At 45.8% G+C, this 17515-nt stretch overlaps 1 long non-coding RNA gene across 2 annotated transcripts; it reads left to right on the top strand.

The window, feature by feature from the left end:
• The first annotated feature begins 3274 nt into the window (after window positions 1-3274).
• Window positions 3275-6710, top strand: LOC123188671 (uncharacterized). 2 transcript variants are annotated; one of them, XR_006495051.1, is made up of 4 exons: window positions 3275-3400; window positions 3934-4381; window positions 4474-4600; window positions 4697-6710. It is a non-coding gene; the product is annotated as an uncharacterized lncRNA (long non-coding RNA). The 2 variants fall into 2 exon arrangements; XR_006495050.1 differs by having other exon boundaries at window positions 3286-3400; window positions 3464-4381.
• Window positions 6711-17515: the final 10805 nt, after the last annotated feature.

The following is a 17515-nucleotide window of genomic DNA, read 5'->3' as shown; positions in this document are numbered from 1 at the left end:
AGCAATCGTCAACGCCGGTAGTAGCAAAAAACGACACTAGTTGCAGCAAAAAACAGCGGCGGGTCTCGACATCGTCGTGAATGGTTGTAGCAATCGTCAAGGTTGGTCGTAGCAAAAACGCCGACGGTTGTAGCAAAAACATCGTCGCCACTGTCATGTCGCGGCATCATCATGATTGGTTGCAGCAGTCGTCCATTGCTGGTCCCACCATCCTTTAGGCCTGATGCAGCTCCGTATATTGCTAGTTCTAGGCTCTTGCATTCATGGTAGCATGGGGGCATTGTGATGATGGAGCGGGTTTGAAGACAACAGAGAGACTGAAGCTGAGGAGAGAAAACGAGTGGAGGAGGATGCATGCGGAAAGAGATAGGCCGAAGGAAAAACAGATTGCATTGGACCACAAGCCAGTGATACGCGTTGGATGCGATCGGCGGAATTTCGGCCGGTCAACCGTGTACGAATGTTTACCTTGACTATATCGGGTACACCGTTATGGTGTTTTCACAAAAAGGTCCATGTGGTTTTTATGAATTAAACCCACCGTCCCTATGTATGTTGATATGGGAAACATTCTAATTTTGCAAATTCACCCCCGCATTTTGCGCTCCTTTCCACATCTTATCCGCCGGCTGGAAGGCCTCTGTCACGCATGACTACACCCGCCGCGGGGACGCTGCGGCCGACATGGCCGCCTTTGATGTGGCCATCTCCGGCCTGGACACGGCGCCTGACCTCTGCCTCGCCGCGCATCAGTACAACCAGCTCCTCCGCCTGCTCGGCTCCGTGGACCACGTCGTGTTCCCCGTCCACCCCGCCGCCGCCGCGGGCCGCGTGTTCGTGCACATGCTCTAGGCCAGGGCGCCTAGCTTCGAGGCCACCATCACCTCGCTGGCCCGCATCGTCACCGTCGACGTCGAGGGCGCCGACGAGGCCTTCGAGCTCGTAGGAGGGAGAAGTATGGCCTGGCGGCGTGCCTCCGGTCCTACAACCCCATGCTTAGCGCTTTTCGGCGTGCTGGGGAGGCCGGCATGGCCTATGCGATCAAGGTCCACATGGCGGCATTCGCCGTCTTGCCGGAGGAGGCTGAGGAAGTCACGCTCCTGGAGGTGAGTGCCAAGGTGGGGGATGCAGACAATGTGTATGAGTATATGCACAAGCTACAGTGAGCCATGGGCTGCGTGATAGAGGAGACCGCTAAGAGCATCTCTAGCCACGCCCCAACAGGCCCCAAGGCCATTTTTTAGCGCCGACGCCGAAAAATCGGCCTAGTCGCGCCCCCACGAGCCTGTTTTTCGCCGGATTGGGCCGAAATTGGCGCCGGCGCACCCAACCCGAACCCGGCGCGCTGGGGGCGCCCGGGGGCACCGACGCGAACGTTTTGGCACGAAAGAGTGGCGGGATCGGCGCGTCAGCGAGATGAAGGCTGGTCGTCCTCGTCGTCTCGGTTTTCCCGTGGGGAATCAATGCCAAGGCTGCCGCCAGTCGGCCTGCCATTGATTCACGGGCGGCGAAGTGCGGCGACGCCGCCCCGCCTTCCGCCACGCGTTCGCACGTGGCCGCCCCCGAGCCGCTATAAAAGGCGAACCTGGTCGCGCCGGTGAGGCACCCATCTCCCCCTCCTAGCCGCCGCACTTCCTCCCCTCTCTCTCTCCGCCATTCGAGCCCCTCTCTCTCCCCCGGCAACCATGAGCGGGAGGTACCCCGGCGATGCGGCGGCAGCCAACGGTTTCGGCCGCCGCTTGCTGCATGAGTGGGAGGCCTACCTCCTCCACGAGGCCAACTACCCCGCGTCGCCCGACGTACGTGCTCCGTCGCGGTGGAGGCTCAGCGCCGGCGGGGTCCCTGTCCCCCCTCTGCCCGTCCCCGAGACGCCTGCCTATTTCCACGCCGAGATCGAGCGTGCACGGGCGCCCCTGACGGCCGAGGAGCGGGTGCTCCCGGAGTACGCCACCGGCAACCACGCGGCGTGGGCCGCGTACTTCAGACGCCGACAGGAGGAGCGGCTCGCCTCCACCAACAACGCACCGATGCCGCGTGGCCGCAACAACAGTGAGGGCCGCCGCCTGTGGTGGGGCATCCTGGGCCGCACGCTCAGCGGCGTCCTCGCGCACCTCGAGGGCGGCAACGACCCGCCGTTCGAGTACCCGACCGCTCGGGGTGGCGGCGCGTGGCTGCCGAGGAGGATGATGGGATGGTCATCTCCTCTTCCTTCTCCCCCTCCCGATCCTCCTCTCACTCCTCCGGCGCGCCGGCGTTGGTCAGCTTCAAGCCAGAGTCGTCCGAGACGCCGCTCGGTAGGCGCACCCACGGCGCCGGCCTCGTCATCAGCGACGGCGGCCGTGGCTCCTCCTCCTCGGCCCCTCCTCGCGTGGTCAAGCCGAAGAGGGAGCCAAGGCTGGCGACGGTGAAGCCGGAACCGGGGCTCGCCGCCGTGAAGCCGGAGCCTGCTCTTGCCGAGGAGGCCGACGAAGAAGAGACCGCCTTGAAGTGGGCGCGCGAGGACTACGCGCGCATGGAGCTGGACCGCCAGCACTGTGCCCTGGAGGAGATCGCCGAACGCCGCCGCCGTGAAGCAGCGCGCTGGGGCGAGGGGTCGAGCAGCGGCGCCGGCCGTGTCAAGGAGGAGAAGCAGGAGGACGACGCCGGCGACGACTACGCCCTGCTCAGCGCCTACTTCGGCCCGTAGTTTAGGGTTTTTTCTGTCCATTTTATTCGTGTAAAAAACGTCTAAATTTCGCCGAAATATGTCATGTTTGTTGAAATGTGGCCGTGTTTGCTGAAATTTGGCCGAACTGTGGGGACGTCTGGGGCCCGACCTGGAGGCGACGGTTGGGGATGTGCTCGCCCCCACGCCGAAAAAACGCCATCTCGCCCTCAAGCAGCGATTTTCGGCGCGTCTTGGGGGCGCAACGGCTGGAGATGCTCTAAGGTGTTGGAGGGCTGGTTCCAGAGTGAGGAGGCGATGACGGCTGGTAAGGCTGGTGGCCCTCGACCGCAGCACGACGCTGGACCTATCCCATGGCGGCACTGGCTGCTGAGGACAAGGTCATGGTTGATGGTTTACCACCTAAAGCTGTTGACCTGGAACAAGAGGGCAAGGTGGATGTGAGGGGATTTTTTATTTTGCCACTACTTACTTCGCACTTTGACGATTAGCCACTCGTTACTTTGTATTTGCTTACTTGCCACTACTTAGTTTGAAATTGAGTGTTTTTCCCCTATCATTTGGGACCCACGTGGAAATCACCGGAGTGCCCCTGCCCGTTCGATTCACCGAGGAGACGAGCTCATCTCCTCCCTCGTTCCCCATCTGGCTCTCGTCTGTCGCTATTGGTGCTCGACAGAAGACAGCGGCGGTTCGTCCCGGCAATTCCTGGTGGTCCTCGACAGCGGCGACTAGGTCTCTCTCTCTCTCTCTCTCTCTCTCTCTCTCTCTCTCAGCCCGCCGCCTGTTATGACGCAGGTGGTGCTGTTTGCCGCCGCTGGTCCCGCGTGCACGTGCGTCGCCGTCGCTCTGTTTTGCCGCTGCTGCTTCTTGTCGGCCTATACTGGTGCTGATGTTCATGGCCGGCCCATACTGCTGCTGTTTGTTTGTGGCCCTGTGTGTTCTTGCTGCTTACTCGTGGTCAGCGGCAGACGTGGTGGAAGCGCTCGCTGCTGCTCGGCTCCACTTGGGCTCCGTCGTTCAGCCTTGGCGTGGGCCTGGGCGCCGCTGTCTTTACTGCTGCTCCCCGCTGTTACCCATCAGCTAGCTGGTGCCGACCTTGTCCGCTGCTCATAGAGGAGCGCCACCGTCTACTGTCGTGCAAACAAGGGATGAGATTGAGTTCTTCGCGTGCGTTTGAGTTCGTGGCAAATAGGCACACAAGGGTATACTTGTCCAGTGCATTGTGCATGTAATATGTTTGTCATTTGAAATTATTTTTTGTGTAGAAAATGGCAAAAAATCAAATGGCAAACAAAAGAGTGGCAAAAGATCAATTACAATCTAAGCAGTGGCAAATTGTCAAAGTCCAAAGTAAGTAGTGGCTGAAAATCAAATTGCCCGGATGTGAGGGTGGAGGCGCATGCCGTGGTGCAGGATGTTGTGGTGTCTGAAGCACCTGAGGTGTCGGAGCCAGAGGTGAAGAGCGAGGAGGTGGTGGTCCGGGACACAACCAAGATGCATTCTGCGCATCAACCAGAGACCAAGGCAGAGGAGGTGCTGGTCCGGGATACGGACACAAATGTTGTGGTGTCAGAACTACAAGCAAAGAGTGAGGTGTCATGGTCTCGTGAGGCAGGTGGTGCGCATACTACAGAGGCACAATGTTTCTGCTTGTTTACCATCCATCCCCAACATTTTGAAGCTGCGATGTCTCATTACGCGTGGTGTACAGAGGTAAATAGCACTGAAAGAGATCATCAATCAATCACTGGTTTCTCATCTTAGATTCCACCAAGCAACTCCTAACCGTTGCTATCCGTTCTCAGATGTATTCAGCAGATCAACAAGGCGAACAGAGGCAAACTTACCCCGGAGGAACTGAAAGAGAGACAGGGCAAAGCTATGCAGGACCCTGAAATCCAGAACATCCTGACGGACCCTGTGATGCAGCAGGTAAGTTCATCATCAGATGTCTATTTCTCCTCTTTCTTGGGCCAGATCTTGCTTTGGCGAACGGTGCGATTCCGTTGAGGTGTCTGTTGTCTGTAGGTGTTGATTGATTTCCAGGAGAATCCAAGGGCTGCCTAGGATGGCTCGGGAGCACGAACGCAACGGCGGACGCGATTGGGCATCGTTGGGTTCAGTGATTGGAGACGTGGCCATTCATCCCCGACGGATCTGTGCCGCCACAGCCTGAGAAAGCCTAGAGAAGGGAGGGTACGGACGAGCACCTATAGGACAACCCGCCATCACGACCAGCGATTGTCCACTCCGACAATATCCCTGTGGTCATAGTCGAATCCTCCTGTCCTCTCGCGCCGTGTATAGTCAGACTTATTTGCATGCGCCATAGGTTTTATGAACATGGAGGTGTAGTCACCCGAGGTGCAGAAGCTCCATCACCTAGCTCTACCTCCTCCACTACGCTGACAAGTAAGCTAATCCCTTCTCATCTACATTGCTTCCTCCCTGCCTGTGATTTATTACTTCGAGCCTGCTGTTGTTTTATCATATATACAGACTTATCTATGTTTAAGTGTGACCATTAGCTTATGGAACAGGAGAAACAAAGTGTTCTTTAGCAGATGCAAACCTTTCCATGCTAGAATTGGACCAAGAATTACTTGTGTTGCCTGTTTGGTATGTATAAACATAATTTTCTTGGATGTCATAGAAAAATCATGCTATAGCATAATTTTTAATATTTGTAACTTGGAATAAGATCATGAAAGTAATAGAGCGCTTCTTGAATGCATGGAAACAAAAAAAGGATATCTCAGAGTCCATATGTCATATATTCTGAAACTAGTGCACATGGATATGTATATTCTTGGTTAGTTTTTGTTCTGTTTCTATTGTATATGCTCTAAGAGTCTAAAAGAAGACGGGGTAGCGCTACTTGATTTCCTGTAAAATTTCAGTAACAGTCAAGCAATAGTGACCATTGAGTCAAAGCTCATGTCGATGGTCGATTATTGACTGTTGCACTTATATAGAGTGCACCCATATAATATCTGCTGGTTTATCTGACTTATTTGATCTATATGTTGTTTTTACGAGCAACATGAAGATAAAAACAATCTCAATTAAGTTCACACAATTATATAATTTTGGTTTGCTGAAAGGTAATGCCATGTCATTTCAATACTACTTATCTGGTTTGCGTCTGTTATTTACTGGTCTATCTTAAATAAGGAACTAAACTTTTGTGTTGATTTACTTTTTGAGGACATTTAGTTAATGATTTTCCTTATGATCCTTCTCCTTACCATAAATTCAACTAATTTAAGTTTCATCTTCCAAAGTTGTATATACCCCAAAAAGTACCTAGCGAAAAGAAAATCAGAGAGATAGACATTTGAAAATCAAACCTTTCTGGAAAAAATTCCATGTCGACAGTAGGCTTCATATAAATGCAATAAATCCATTAGCTGATGCGTCCTATCATTAGCTCTTATCAATAATTCTATTAAATTTTGAAGCTGACCTGTCCGCCCGTTGGCTTTGGTTGCCACAACAACGGATTGCTTGGGATACTAATAGGATGGCTTGGGATTTGGGAGTACGATTCCCAAACGTGTTACTATCATATTTGGCTTGCAGTGGTTGTGCAGGAGGAAGATGTTGCTTGATTGGAGTCCCTCGGAGCCTAGCAGTGCTGCTCAGCCCTATGCATTCCATTGGTCGCCTCGGTAGGTAATTGGGATCCTCACGCTACCAATTTGGTCATCCCTAGGAAACATCAAGGAGATGATGAGACTGCATCTTGAGAAGAAGCATTATTTACAACTCAGTATTATGTCATGCATGGAAGAAGCACTCAATCTTATTACTAACTACTTCCTCTGTACACAAATATAGGACGTTTTAGACTGAACATAGAAGTCTCTAAAACCTCTTATATTAGTGTACAGACAGAGTAATAACATGTAAACAGTGTGTTGCGTTCCTATTTGATCGTGGATTTCAAGCATACTGCTAACAAAATGTTGGAGAGCTTGGCAGGTTTCAACTAATTCAAAACATGCCAATACTAAATTTCTAGCCTTCATATTGCCATGTATATCCCATATAAATTTCTAATGTTTATGATTAGTATAACTACATTTAGCAGTTGTTGCGAGCGAAACACAATTCGGTAGAGCAAATTAGTTGTTGTTGGACTCAAAACAGTAGGCGCCAATTTGCTTTTGTGCAGTGGGTGGGGAGAAATTATATATGGTAGAAGCCAACCTGGTCGTTTATGTTATTTGTTGGACGACATTATTTATCTGTTTGGTTACTTGTGCAGAACTTTATTTGATTGCTGAAATTGAGCTTGCATTAGTAGTTTTTCTTTTTGAATGTAGTCCCGGTAATTCTTTCAGTTGGGAGATTAAACCCTAAATGAGTTATTATATTCATCAGTGATTGTTGCTTGACTTTCGCTAGAGATTTTTTTCATAAGAAATGGGTGTTGTAAATGAAGGATTCCATTCCCCACTTTAATAATATTTGAGGGACTATATATATTCATGGTATATATTAATATCATAGAACATGTTATATATTTTTTGTATATATGGAGATACTATTTTCTATACACATAGTGGTACTACTGGAGAAAAAGAGTGGTGAATGCTACATATGTAGAGAAATTGTAATTTTACCTGAGAATTGCTTTTCTATTTAAACATGAAATCTGATTATTGACAAAAAATTCTACAAACCCCTTAATTTATGGTACACTAATTTTCCTGCCTGTTATTTGGTAGGGATGAGGTGTTCAAGTGTCAATACTAGATGTAAGTAGTACAAACTACCAAGATAGCACATTTTCTGAATAAAAAGTACATGTTATAATACATGAATAAAAGTGTCGTCATTTCAAACCTAACTGGAAAAAATTTGCGCATATATTCTCTAAGAGAGAATAACCTAATGAGATCAAGAGTTTCCATTCCCACCATTTGAACCTTGATTTCTAGCCTTCTAGCCTTCCCCAAGTTGCTTTCCACTCAAATCCTTCTTCCACCATAACCAAATCTGTGTGAGAGAGTTGAGTGTTGGGGAGACTATCGTTTGAAGCACAAGAGCAAGGAGTTCATCATCAACAACCAATCTATTACCATTTGGAGAGTGTTGTCTTCTAGATTGGTTAGGTGCCGCTTGGGAGCCTCCGACATGATGTGGAGTTGAACCAAGAAGTTTGTAAGGTCAAGGAGATCGCCTACTTCGTGAAGATCTACCCGAGTGAGGCAAGTCGTTCGTGGGTGATGGCCATGGTGGGATAGACATGGTTTCTTCTTTGTGGACCCTTCATGGATGGAACCCTCCATGGATATCAGAATCGGGGCTCCGCGGACTCAAGAAGGTTCAAACTTTGGGATACGCTTGCTACCTTCGCTAAGCCCCGCCTCGCGACCCACAAGATCACGACGATGCTTCGGCGTACTCGAGCGAGAGGAAAGGTGAACAATGGACAAAGCAGTTTACCCAGGTTCAGGCCACCTTGTGGTGTAATACCCTACTCCTCTATGGTTGGATTGCCTTGAGAGGTAGGATGAACACGAGTGTACAAGGGGGGAAGGTTGTCTTCGGGGGATATTGATCGATATTCCTTTATGGCGACACCCCAGCCTTACTTATACTGGCCTTGGTCCTCTTCCCCCGAAAACATATGGCGGGAAGGGTTGGCACAACGGCCAGTTTGAAGGGGGCCAGGGGTGCAGCTTATCCCGACTAAAGGTGGTCTTCTCCTCCAAAATCCACCTACCAAGATGCGCTGGTGGGATTGGTGATGACCTCTGTCCTGGTGAGCCCGTCGTCCTCGTCTTCTTGCATTGAACGGGTAACCTTTGGGAACCGCTTTGGGAACCGGTGCACCATCCTTGCTTCCTTAATTAGCATGAAGGAGGAAAGCCTCCTTATCCTCACCTGTTGGCGCCCCTCTAGCTCCGCCTGTCGCCACGCACGTCACCCACATGAGGGCACCGGGCTGCGTGAGTCCTCTAAATCAGCTCTTGACTTGCTCGCCTGCGCGAGGAGCCTTGGGAGGCCGCCCCGCGAGAGGGCCTCACGAGGATCATGGTGACACCTGATGACACACGCCCTGCAAGGCAAAGCCCTCGCGAGGTTCTTGCTTCTGAGGTTCCGGCGGTGGGTTTGCGCCGGGCCTTCTGGTGGCGCCACGCACTAGGCCACAGGTAGACGTGCCTGGGTACCCCAAGTCCGATGGGCCAGACAGTAGCCCCCGGGACCGCAGCATGCATGACTCCGCCTATGAAGGGAGGGGGTGAAACGACACGGGCCCCAATCGACTGCGGGCCTAGCTCGATGCTACCTCTTGAGCACTGCGTTGGTTTTCCCTTGAAGAGGAAAGGGTGATGCAGTAAAGCAGCGTAAGTATTTCCCTCAGTTTTTGAGAACCAAGGTATCAATCCAGTAGGAGATCATGCTCAGGTCCCACACACCTACACAAACAAATAAGAACCTCGCAACCAACGCGATAAAGGGGTTATCAAACCCTTCTCGGTCACTTACGAGAGTGAGATCTGATAGATATCATAAGATAATATTTTTGGTATTTTTATGATAAAGAGAAATAAAGATGCAAAGTAAAATAAATGACAAAGGAAATAACTAAGTATTGGAAGATTAATATGATGGAAGATAGACCCGGGGGCCATAGGTTTCACTAGTGGCTTCTCTCAAGAGCATAAGTATTACGGTGGGTAAACGAATTGATAGAATTGAGCATAGTTATGAGAATATCTAGGTATGATCATGCATATAGGCATCATGTCCGAGACAACTAGACCGACTCCTGCCTGCATCTACTACTATTACTCCACACATCGACCGCTATCCAACATGCATCTAGAGTATTAAGTTCAAGAGAACAGAGTAATGCTTTAAGGTAGATGACATGATGTAGAGGGATAAACTCATACAATATGATATAAAACCCATCTTTTTATCCTCGATGGCAACAATACAATACGTATCGGTTCCCTTTCTGTTATTGGGATCGAACACCGCAATATTGAACCCAAAGCTAAGCACTTCTCCCATTGCAAGAAAGATCAATCTAGTAGGCCAAACCAAACTGATAATTCGAAGAGACTTGCAAAGATAAACCAATCATACAAAAAAGAATTCATAGGAGAATCAAATATTGTTCATAGATAATCTGGATCATAAACCCACAATTCATCGGATCTCGACAAACACACCGCAAAAGAAGATTACATCGAATAGATCCCCAAGAAAATTGGGGAGAACTTTGTATTGAGATGCAAAGAGAGAGAAGAAGCCATCTAGCTAATAATATGGACCCGTAGGTCTGAAGTAAACTACTCACACATCACCGGAGAGGCCATGGAGTTGATGTAGAGGCCCTCCGTGATCAATGCCCCCTCCGGCGGAGCTCCGGAAAAGGCCCCAAGATGGGATCTCTCGGGTACAGAAGGTTGCGGCGGTGGAATTAGGTTTTCGTGGTGCTCCTGGATGTTTGGGGGGTACGCGGATATATATAGGAGGAAGAAGTACGTCGGTGGAGCAACGGAGGGCCCACGAGGGTGGAGGGCGCGCCTAGGGGGGTAGGCGTGCCCCCCTACCTCGTGCCTTCCTCCCTTGTTTCTTGATGGCACTCCAAGTCTCCTGGATCATGTTTGTTGAGAAAATCACGTTCCCGAAGGTTTAATTCCATTTGGACTCCGTTTGATATTCCTTTTCTTAGAAATCCTAAAATAGGCAAAAAAACAACAATTTGGGATGGGCCTCCAGTTAGTAGGTTAGTCCCAAAAATGATATAAAAGTGTAAAATAAAGCCCATTGACATCCAAAATAGATAATATAATAGCATGGAGCAATCAAAAATTATAGATACGCTAGAGACGTATCAAGCATCCCCAAGCTTAATTCCCGCTCGTCCTCGAGTAGGTAATGATAAAAGAAGAATTTTTTATGTGGAATGCTTTCTAACATATTTCTCAATGTATTTTTTCTTTATTATGGCATGAATGTTCAGATCCATAAGATTCAAGATAAAAGTTTAATATTGACATAAAAATAAGGGCCAATTCCAGTTCTGCCCCTAACTCGAACCCACTACTCAGTTTTGCCCCTAATTTTTAGGTATGCTCAGTTTTGCCCCTCCGCCGTTAGTGTCACTTATATAAATGCCCTTTTGCGCCGTTACCGTCCGGTCAAAGGACTTTGACCACCCAGAAAAAAATAGCAAAAAAAATCAAAAAAAAATCTGAAATTTTGTGGGATCGAAGATAATCATGTCTGCAAGGCGCGTGCAAATTTGTGTGCCGTTCAGACACCCTGAGAGCTCGTGGCAAAGGAAATCATAAATTTTGTACGCATGTGAACAGTAAATTCGAAAAAATAGAAAAAAAATCAAAAAAATATGAAATTTTGGGGAACTGAAGATACTTAGGTGCACAAGATGTGTGCACATTTTTGTTGTGTTTGGACATCGTCTGAGCCCGTACGAGCTCGTAGGAGCTAAACTTTATTTTTTTCTCCGCGAGCTCCTACGATGTCCAAACACAACAAAAATGTGCACACATCTTGTGCACTTAAGTATCTTCAGTTCCCCAAAATTTCATATTTTTTTGATTTTTTTTCTATTTTTTCAAATTTATTGTTCACATGCGTACAAAATTTATGATTTCCTTTGCCACGAGCTCTCAGGGTGTCCGAACGGCACACAAATTTGCACGCGCCTTGCGGACATGACTATCTTCGATCCCACAAAATTTTAGATTTTTTTGATTTTTTTTGCTATTTTTTCTGGGTGGTCAAAGTTCTTTGACCAGACGGTAACGTCGCAAAAGGGCATTTCTATAAGTGACACTAACGGCGGAGGGGCAAAACTGAGCATACCTAAAAATTAGGGGCAAAACTGAGTAGTGGGTTCGAGTTAAGGGCATAGATGTAAATGTCCCTAAAAATAATAATACTTCAAGCATATTAACTAAGCAATTATGTCTTCTCAAAATAACATGGCCAAAGAAAGTTATCCCTACAAAATCATATAGTCAGGCTATGCTCTATCTTCACCAAACAAAATATTTAAATCATGCACAACCCCGATGACAAGCCAAGCAATTGTTTCATACTTTTGATGTTCTCAAACTTTTTTAATTTTCAGGCAATATATGAGCGTGTGCCATGGATATAGCACTATGGTGGAATAGAATGGTGGTTGTGGAGAAGACAAAAAAGGGGAAGATAGTCTCACATCAACTAGGCGTATCAACGAGCTATGGAGATGCCCATCAATAGATATCAATGTGAGTGAGTAGGGATTGCCATGCAACGGATGCACTAGAGCTATAAGTATATGAAAACTCAACAAAGAAACTAAATGGGTGTGCATCCAACTTGCTTGCTCACGAAGACCTAGGGCATTTTGAGGAAGCCCATCATTGGAATATACAAGCCAAGTTCTATAATGAAAAATTCCCACTAGTATATGAAAGTGATATCATAGGAGACTCTCTATATGAAGAACATGGTGCTACTTTGAAGCACAAGTGTGGAAAAAGGATAGTAACATTGTCCCTTCTCTCTTTTTCTCTCATTTTTTTATTTGGGCCATTTTTTTATTTTGGCCTCTTTTTTCTCTTTTTTTTCTTCGTCCAGAGTCTCATCCCGACTTGTGGGGAATCATAGTCTCCATCATCCTTTCCTCACTGGGACAATGCTCTAATAATGATGATCATCACACTTTATTTACTTACAACTCAAGAATTACAACTCAATACTTAGAACAAAATATGACTCTATGTGAATGCCTCCGGCGGTGTACCGGGATGTGCAATGATGCATGAGTGACATGTATGAAAGAATTATGAACGGTGGCTTTGCCACAAATACGATGTCAACTACATGATCATGCAAGCAATATGACAATGATGAAGCATGTCATAATAACGGAACAATGGAAAGTTGCATGGCAATATATCTCGGAATGGCTATGGAAATGCCATAATAGGTAGGTATGGTGGTTATTTTGAGGAAGGTATATGGTGGGTTTATGGTACCGGCGAAAGTCGCGCGATACTAGAGGCTAGCAATGGTGGAAGGTGAGAGTGCGTATAATCCATGGACTCAACATTAGTCATAAAGAACTCACATACTTATTGCAAAAACCTACAAGTTATCAAAGCAAAGTATTACGTGCATGCTCCTAGGGGGATAGATTGGTAGGAAAAGACCATCGCTCGTCCGCGACCACCACTCACAAGGAAGATAGTCAATAAATAAATCATGCTCCGACTTCATCACATAACGGGTCACCATACATGCATGCTACGGGAATCACAAACTTCAACACAAGTATTTCTCAAATTCACAACTACTTAACTAGCATGACTCTAATATCACCATCTCCATATCTCAAAACAATTATCAAGTATCAAACTTCTCATAGTATTCAATGCACTTATATGAAAGTTTTTATTATTGCCATGTTGTTCTAAAGGACTCTCAAAATAATATAAGTGAAGCATGAGAGAACAATAGTTTCTATAAAACAAATCCACCACCGTGCTCTAAAGGATATAAGTGAAGCACTAGAGCAAAAACTATATAGCTCAAAAGATATAAGTGAAGCACATAGAGTATTCTAATAAATTTTAAATCATTGTGAGTCTCTCTCAAAAGGTGTGTACAACAAGGATGATTGTGGTAAACTAAAAAGCAAAGACTCTTCAAGCAATTTTGTCCTTTCCTCCTCCGTCATACGACGGTCTTCACAACCTTCCACCGGATCCAGGGCAACCCCAAGCTTAGGCTTTTTTGGTGTCCTTGAATTTTACCTTTGGGTGCCATGGGAATCCCCAAGCTTAGGCTCTTGCCACTCTTTGTTCCATAATCCATCAAATCTTTACCCAAAACATGAAAACTTCACAATACAAAACTCAAAATAGAAAATCTCATGAGCTCCGTTAGTGAAAGAAAACAAAACACCACTTCAAGGTACTGTAATAAACTCATTAATTATTTATATTGGTGTTAAATATACTGTATTCCAACTTCTCTATGGTTTATAAACTCTTTTACAAGCCATAGATTCATCAAAATAAGCAAACAACACAAGAAAACCAGAATCTGTCAAAAACAGAACAGTCTGTAGTAATCTATAGCTAACGCAAGTTCTGGAACCCCCAAAATTCTAAAATAAATTGCTCGGCGTGAGGAATTTATCTATTAATCATCTGCAAAAATAATTAACTAAATATCACCTTCCAAATAAAAATGGCATCAATTCTCGTGAGCACCAACGTTTCTGTTTTTTACAGTAACATCAAAAAGACTTTCCCCAAGTCTTCCCAACGGTTCTACTTGGCACAAACACTAGTTAAACACAAAAAACACAACAAGAAAAGAGGCTAGATAAATTATTTATTACTAAATAGGATCAAAAGGCAATGGATAAAAATAAAATTGGCTTGCCTCCCAACAAGCGCTATCGTTTAACGCCCCTAGCTAGGCATAAAAGCGAAGATAGATCTAGGTTTTGCCATCTTTGGTAGGCAATCCATAAGTGGCTCTCATAATAGATTCATAAGGTAATTTAATTTTCTTTCTAGGTAAGTTTTCCATGCCTTTCCTTAACGGAAATTCGAATCTAATATTCCCTTCCTTCATATCAATAATTGCACCAATCGTTCTAAGGAAACATCTACCAAGAATAATAGGACATGAAGGATTGCAATCTAAATCAAGAACAATGAAATTTACGGGCACATAGTTCCTATTTGCAACAATAAGAACATCATTAATTCTTCCCATAGGTTTCTTAATAGTGGAATCCGCAAGGTGCAAGTTTAAAGAACAATCGTCAAAATCACGGAAACCTAGCAAATCACATAAAGTTTTTGGAATCGTGGAAACACTAGCACCCAAATCACACAAAGCATAACACTCTTGATCTTTATTTTTAATTTTTATTGTAGGTTCCCACTCATCATAATGTTTTCTAGGGATAGAAACTTCCAACTCAAGTTTTTCTTCATAAGATTGCATCAAAGCATCAACGATATGTTTAGTAAAAGCTTTATTTTGACTATAAGAATGAGGAGAATTTAGCGCCGATTGCAACAAGGAAATACAATCTATCAAAGAGAAATTATCATAATTAAATTCCTTTAAATACAAAATAGTGGGTTCATTGATATTTAAAGTTTTAACCTCTTCAATCCCACTTTTAACAGTTTTAGCATCAAGATCTAAAGACTCCGAATTTTTGGAACGTCTTCTAGGTAAAGGTGGCTCATCTTCAACCCCATCATTATCAATATTCATATTGCAAAACAAAGATTTAATATGAGACACATCAATAACTTTTAGATCTTCATACTTATTATCATGAAAATTTTCTAGCTTAGCGCCCATCTAATTAACTAAGGTGGCCTGCTTATCCGAGACTTCAGCAATTAATTTTTTGAGATGAGCAATCTGAGATTTCAAAGCATGAAATTCTTTAGACATATCATCGAGCTCTTTATGCATATAACCCATAAAGCTTTTCTTCTTTAAGCTCGTGCCCAAAGAAATTATTGTGCTCAGATTGTAAAACCATAAAACTCCTGATATTCCTTTTGATCTCTTCTATCCTTTTAAGGTGAAGATCACCAAATCTAGGTAGAGTCATCGTGACAAGCAAGCAATCCAACACACAAGAAAACAAGAAATGGGCAAAAAGGGAAAATAGGGAAAGACAAGGGGATGGAGAGAGAGAGAGGGCGAATAAAACGACATGGGTGAAGTGGGGGAGAGGAAAACGAGAGGCAAATGACAAATAATGTAATGCGAGGGATAAGAGTTTGTGATAGGCACTTGGTATATTTTGACTTGGTAATGGCGCCAGAAATGACTCATTGTGGGAGTCAAATCTTGACTTGACTTGGCGCGAATCTCCCCGGCAACGGCGCCAGAAATCCTTCTTGCTACCTCTTGAGCACTGCGTTGGTTTTCCCCTGAAGAGGAAAGGGTGATGCAGTAAAGCAGCGTAAGTATTTCCCTTAGTTTTTGAGAACCAAGGTATCAATCCAGTAGGAGATCATGCTCAAGTCCCATGCACCTACATAAACAAATAAGAACCTCGCAACCAACGCGATAAAGGGGTTGTCAAGCCCTTCTCGGTCACTTACGAGAGTGAGATTTGATAGATATTATAAGATAATATTTTTGGTATTTTTATGATAAAGAGGAATAAAGATGCAAAGCAAAATAAACGACAAAGGAATAACTAAGTATTGGAAGATTAATATGATGGAAGATAGACCCCAGGGCCATAGGTTTCACTAGTGACTTCTCTCAAGAGCATAAGTATTATGGTGGGTAAATGAATTACTGTCGAGCAATTGATAGAATTGAGCATAGTTATGAGAATATCTAGGTATGATGATGTATATAGGCATCACGTCCGAGACAAGTAGACCGACTCCTGCCTGCATCTACTACTATTACTCCACACATCGACCGCTATCCAGCATGCATCTAGAGTATTAAGTTCAAGAGAACCGAATAGTGCTTTAAGGAACATGACATGATGTAGAGGGATAAACTCATGCAATATGATATAAACCCCAACTTTTTATCCTCGATGGCAACAATACAACACATATCAGTTCCCTTTTTGTCACTGGGATCGAACACCGCAAGATTGAACCCAAAGCTAAGCACTTCTCCCATTGCAAGAAAGATCAATCTAGTAGGCCAAACCAAACTGATAATTCGAAGAGACTTGCAAAGATAAATCAATCATACATAAAAGAATTCATAGGAGAATCAAATATTGTTCATAGATAATCTGGATCATAAACCCACAATTCATCGGATCTCGACAAACACACCGCAAAAGAAGATTACATCGAATAGATCTCCAAGAAAATTGAGGAGAACTTTGTATTGAGATCCAAAGAGAGAGAAGAAGCCATCTAGCTAATAACTATGGACCCGTAGGTCTAAAGTAAACTACTCACACATCACCGGAGAGGCCATGGAGTTGATGTAGAGGCCCTCCATGATCAATGCCCCCTCCGACGGAGCTCCGGAAAAGGCCCCAAGATGGGATCTCTCGGGTACATAAGGTTGCGGCGGTGGAATTAGGTTTTCATGGTCCTCCTGGATGTTTGGGGGGTACGTGGATATATATAGGAGGAAGAAGTACGTCGGTGGAGCAACGGAGGGCCCACGAGGGTGGAGGGTGCGCCCAGGGGTGGTAGGCGCGCCCCCTACCTCATGCCTTCCTACCTTGTTTCTTGATGGCCACTCCATGTCTCCTGGATCAGGTTTGTTGAGAAAATCACGTTCCCGAATGTTTCATTCCGTTTGGACTCCGTTTGATATTCCTTTTCTTTGAAACCCTAAAATAGGCAAAAAAACAGCAATTTGGGCTGGGCCTCCGGTTAGTAGGTTAGTCCCAAAAATGATATAAAAGTGTAAAATAAAGCCCATTAACATCCAAAATAGATAACATAATAGCATGGAGAAATCAAAAATTATAGATACGTTGGTGACGTATCACTCGACGCGTGGCGCACGAGGTGGCGCAGGACATCTCCACTTCCCCATGATAGCTTGGCAACCGCCCGGGCCAACATAAAGCCCGTCGGGCGCGGTGCGGGGCCATCGTTGCTCTTCCTCTGTTCTGCATCCATCTTCCTGCTCCTTCTTGCCGCCCTTGACTCCTCGGAATCCAATCTCAAGTGCATCTCCTTCCCCGTCTCGCTTGCACTCACGACGCTCAGATGGCACCCACCTGCAAGAAGGCGAAATACGCGGCTCCTAGCACGAGCCTACCCGTCGTCGTGCCGACGCTCCGGCCTTCCTCTATCTCCGAACATGACTTGGGCCATGTAC

Source organism: Triticum aestivum, chromosome 2A, assembly GCF_018294505.1.
Source record: "Triticum aestivum cultivar Chinese Spring chromosome 2A, IWGSC CS RefSeq v2.1, whole genome shotgun sequence".
In the NCBI taxonomy this organism is placed as follows: Eukaryota; Viridiplantae; Streptophyta; class Magnoliopsida; order Poales; family Poaceae; genus Triticum; species Triticum aestivum.
The sequence above is the reverse complement of the archived record's forward strand: the minus strand, read 5'-3'. Positions and strand labels throughout refer to the sequence as shown.